Here is a 5,804-nt window from a genome sequence, read left to right on the forward strand (position 1 = left end):
ACCCAAGGAGGGGTCGCTATGAGTCGGGGCTGACTCGACGGCACATAACAACAACAACAACAACAACATATTAAACAAACTCCTGTGAAAGAGAAAAAAGAAAATGAGAATAATGTAAAGGGCAGGAAAATCTCCTTGAGTCCTTGAAGTTTTTACTTCCCAAAAGGAGAATACTAGTGATACCAAGAAAATCATGGAACCATGTGCTCTAATGTGACAGTTTCACCATGGACCAAATTTTCAGTTCTCTGATAGAATCAAAATCTCAAGTTTGAGCATTAAGTTAGAGGTAAATTACAGTCAGTAGCAAATTCTGTTCTAGAGTAATACCTACTAGGCTCAATAAGCAGGACAACTACAGATGGTCTAATGCAGGTAACACTATATTTAAGAGGATCTTGTTTGATACCTCACTAAATACTGTGGGTCTATGATGTATCAATTGAGGAAAAAAGCATCTTGCAAATGGTTCCAAAACTGGCACATAAAGGCCACCTTCCTTACAAGAAAGCTTGGCTATTACCTGGGGTATGGCCATAGTTCCATAGGGATGGTTTAATTCCATTTACCACACACAAATCTCACCCTTATTTGTATAATAAAAAATGAATCAATAAAATGAAATGTTCTAAATACAACATAAAAGGAAAGCACAAAATATACTCAGAATATAGAAAACTGCCACCAAAGTCACTGAACTAACAAGCAACAAATTCCAAAGGAGGTCATTTAAAGTCTCAACAACATTCCATGGAATTTAGTGCCACAAAGCAGCCTATTTCTATTTCTGGGGGCAATTAAATAAAAGTTGTACCCACTGAGATACATAAATGTAATAAGCTCCCACTAAGGAGGAATAATGTTATCAATCGGGTGATGCTATAGATGGCATCACTGCAGAAGGTGTATATGATCCTATTGTTCACATGTCACCATAAGCGGGAGTTCAGAAAGAAAGACTGCAAATTAAAAAACAACTTATCACATAATCATAATTCATAAGAGATGTGGATCATCATCAACTAATTACTTGGTATGCCATAGAAAACAATACCCATGATCTGAATGCTACATAATCTCTAAGCTACAAAAACCAAGTATTTTATCAAAATGAAGAAACTGTCATTATTTTATCTCTGCCCATACTGTGAAACAGATACCTATCTTCCATTCCAAATTATTTTCATGCCATCTAAAAACCCATTTATTATTTGAAGCAGCATTTCCTGTATAGCTTCTGAATGCCAATTTATATAACAATTTGGCAATTAAAAAACACATACAAATGAGAAAAAAAAAGAAAAACAAAATGGTACAGATAAACAAAATATTCTCTATATATTCCACAGTATTTAATTGAAATTATTCCAAAAACCAAAATTTATCACATGATCCATGTTATCTATTCTTCTTGCTTTCCTGAATGCTTCCTGGGAAATATCTGATGATGCTAATTGAAAAAAAATTTCTTTTATTTCAATTCCTTTTTTCACTGGTGTAGTTTACCAGCAAGACATAACTCTAAAATCCTGAATTATACTGTCACATCAAAACAATGAGGGAGTGGAGAAAAGATGATGTCCTGTTGACACAACACATCCAATCCCTCTACAACAGAGACCCAGAAAAATCTAATGAAACAGACAGTGATCCTGAACTATGAGCATCAAATGAGGGGGTAAATAATTGGATTTAGCAGTAATTGGAAAGGGAGACAAAGCAAGGACAATGACTAGGGAGAGAGTAGAAACCAAGGGTTGATAATATGTGGCCCTTCTGAGAAACAGAAGGTGTCATAAACAGGCAAAGAGAAACCAATGACACTGGGACAGAGATACTATGTGGTTACATATGGAAGGAATCAAGATAAGTAGAATACATGCTAGATCCACAAGAGGAAATGAGTGAAATTTCCAGTGGCAAAATAGGACCATGGAGCAAGGAAGTGGCCTGTGAATGAGAGATGTAAAAACTCACTGTTATTAGTGAACGCTAGATGTTTGGGTTGAGGGCCCATGTGAAGGGGAAGGCCTGTGGCATGGTAGTTGGGGACACTGGACTCTGTGCAGTGCCCCCACTTACGGGTAAGTGGGAGATGGATAATCAGAAATATGTGCACAGAAGTGAACTGTACCCACACTAGTGAACTGAGTCAGGAGAGTTTTCACCACTTTCCTAGTCACACTTTCCTGATGACAAAAGAGGAACAGCCTTTCCACCCCCACCACACTGTGGCTGGGGATGGCTCCCCAACACCCACACCCAACCAGTTCCTTGGACCATTTCCTCTCACCAGCAGCCTGGACAACCAACCCACGATACCTCACACAGACACAGTCAGTATCTATGGTTCATTCTCCCTACACCCATGTCATTGGTAACATTTGCTGCCACTGAACAAAAGAGCACATCACTGCTGCTTCCTCTATCAGAGGTGTGTGTGTGTGTGTGTGTGTGTGTACCAAGTTCCCTTCTCCCTCCTGGATCAGGTCACAGACCCCTGCTGCCAACTGACCATGGCTCCCATAAGCCTCCACCATTTTTTCCTTTTTTCTTTCTCCTTTTCTGTAATCAATTTTTTCCTTTTTATTAATCCCTTTCCCATCTTCTTTTACCTTTATTCATATTTCTTCTATATATCTCATTTTTCTATTTTTTATTTACTTTTTTTTTTCATGACACATCCAGCAGGAGACAGTCATTGTTGTAATTCTTGCTATGTGCCACTGAGTCAGACCCGACTCACAGCAACCCCTCCTTAGGTTTCTAAGGCAGTATCACTGTAGAAGTAGATTGCTCAATCTTCCTTCCAAGGAGTGGCTGGTGGGTTTGAACTGCCAGCCTTCTGGTTAGCAGTCAAGTGCCTTAGCCACTATGCAAACAGAGCTCCCAAGACAGTCATTAATTCTCCATTAGTCACTGATATCTAATACACCAAGCAATACCCAAAACAATACCCAAAACAAAAGTGCCAACACCCACTCTTGTGCCACTGGCTATCATCATCATGATAGATAACACCTGTTCATCCCATTCACACCTCCTGTTCAGAACAGCAAACAGAGACTTGCACTCACATTCTCAGCAGTTTCTCCACCCACCTGGAACCCAGTGGAGAATAACCTAGTACTACCAAACTAGTAAGCAAACAAGCATACCTGTCCCACATGTTCAGTTATTTCAAAACAAAGCAAAACAAAAATTCATGGTGAAATAAACGAACACATGATATACAAACAACAACTTGAAAATGTCTCACAGATAACATACAACTTGTAACAAAGAAATGGTAAGATAGTGCAAGGAAAGGAAAAAAAAAAAAAAAAGAACTAGGAAACGTCCCCAAGGAAGAATAAGTAATAGAACTATCTGATAAGGAATTCAAAACAAATAATTCACATGACCTTCAAAGATATCAACCAAAACCACAAACAAAATCAAGGAAAAGATGCACAGTACCCTAGAGGAAGTCAGATAAACAATACAAGAGCAAAATAACAAAATACAAAGACAATTACAAATCATGCAAAAACAGTAATTACAAATCCAGAAGACCAAAACTAAAATTACAGATATAGGTAACACACTGGAAGAAAAAAAGAGTAGAATTAAATTGACTCCAGAATAGATTAGCCAGCTAGAAGACAAATGCCTTCATACCTGTTTGAATGAAGAAAATCAGAAATAAAATTTAAAAAGAAAAAGAAAGGAAGCTGAAGTTCCGGTAAGATGGCGGACTAGGCAGAAAAACTTCACAGACCCTCTTCAACAAAGAAAAGTGAAACCAATTAACACAGACACAGAAGATAATCCTGGACCCCTGAGCCTTGAAGGGAAGGATATAGAAGTGGACTAAACCCCAACTAGCAGAAGAGTTTGCATGAAAATACCAAAAAAAAGAGACAGACAGAGCTGCGGTCTGGCAGCGATCATGAGGGATCCTGATGGACTGGCACAGACAGCTTGGAGATTCCTGAGGGGTGGTAGGACATAAGAATTAACCTAAAATTCAGCCCTGCTAGCCAGAGACTGCATGGAGCACTGCTCCGGTGGCTGAGGAATAAACAGAGAAGGTGAAGAGAAAGGCAGGCTGAGCTGTGGTATTTGCCAGTCCGGAGGGCATGACCATTTTGAATGTTTCAAGCGGCTTGACCATTTTGGATATTTAAAGCCTCTCTTAGATTCCAGGGGCTTAAGAAGAGGTTCTGCTTTCCAGCAACCCCAAGGACACATCAGACCTGAAAGACTGAAAAGGTGTGATATTCCTTGTTACTCTTATACCCCACACCCGCTTGGTGAACAGAACTGTGGCCATCCCCTACTCCCACCTATCTTCTGGGCCCACAGGAACTCCATCACAGACTGTGTGCTCAGACTGTGCCTGGGTGCCCTGCCCTGTCCTCCACCGATTTTTTTTCCTCTTTTTTAAATTAAATTTAATTTTTTTCTTATTCGCTTTCTCTTTTCTGGTCATTAGTTTGCTTGTATTTGTCTGTTTTAAAACAACTATTATATATTAATACTTTTGTCCTTTTTACTAATATTCTTATTCTTCCCCTCCCAAGTCCTAGTTTTCAGCTTTTTTCTTTTTCCTGTTCCTGCTTGAAATATTTTTTTTCTCTTTAAATTTATTTTTTTCCCACTTTTTCCATGTGGTTAAATCCATTCCTTGTTTTTCTTTTTGCATTTTTCCCATTTTTTTCTTCATTATTTTCCTTCTCTATTTTTTCTCTTAGTGCACTACCACAGATATTGCAGGTTTTCTTGTTTTGTCTTCTTCTTTTTCCCTTTTTTTTTTTTTTTTTGGTTACTGTTCCTATGTGATTACATGGTGTGTTTTTTGTCCTTGTGCTTTTAGTTTTTTGATCTTTATTCAATTGTAAGTTTAGTCTAACTGAGTGAGAAACAGCAACAGTCCCCATAAGCCACAACTACACCCACACCTACTGCAACTTCACTTACTAAGTGAAAGCCAATATCTCCTTCTCCACCAATGGGCCAATGATAAAAACCCACCAAGAAAAGCCTGATTCACCCTTGGCTGCTCTTCACAAATAGTTAACAGAGATCCAAATACAATGATGCCATGATGCCTTGGAGACAAAAGAATATCACAGTCCACACAAAGAAGCAGGATAAAGTGAGAGAAACAAGGGAGCAGGATACAGACCCAGAACACATCCCTGAGGAAGAAGCAGCATTGGAACTATCTGATCAAGAATTCAAAAGAATAATCTTTAGGTATCTTCAAAGGTTTCAGAGATAAATGAAAGAAAACACAGAAAAAACCTTAGAAAAATTTTGGAAGAAAATATAAGAACAAAATGACAAAATAAATAAAAAATTAGAAATTATTTTAAATCTACAGATAGAAATCCAGAAGAGTAATACTAAATCATCAGAAATAGATAACACATTGGAAGGGCAAAGGAGTAGAACTGATGCAATGGAAGACAGAATTAATGAGATTGAAGACAAATACCTGAAAACTTTTTGGAAAGAGATCAATCAGAAAAAAAAAAAAATCAAAACAAAATGAAGAAACCTAAGGCTCATGTGGGATACCAACAAAAGGAATAACCTACGTGTCACTGGAATTCCAGAACAAGAAGAGAAAAACAAAACCACTGAGAAAATTGTCGAAGATTTGCTGTAGAAAAATTCCCTGATATGATGAAAGAGGGGAATATGTCCATTAAGAAAGTCCAACAAACCCCAAACAGGATAGACTCCAAAAGAAAATCACCAAGACACATCATCATCAAACTCATCAAAACCAAAGACAAAGACAGAATCCTGAAAGC

This window comes from Orycteropus afer, unplaced genomic scaffold (genome assembly GCF_000298275.1).
Source record: "Orycteropus afer afer isolate SDZICR_OR568_19922 unplaced genomic scaffold, OryAfe1.0 scaffold00256, whole genome shotgun sequence".
NCBI lineage: Eukaryota > Metazoa > Chordata > Mammalia > Tubulidentata > Orycteropodidae > Orycteropus > Orycteropus afer.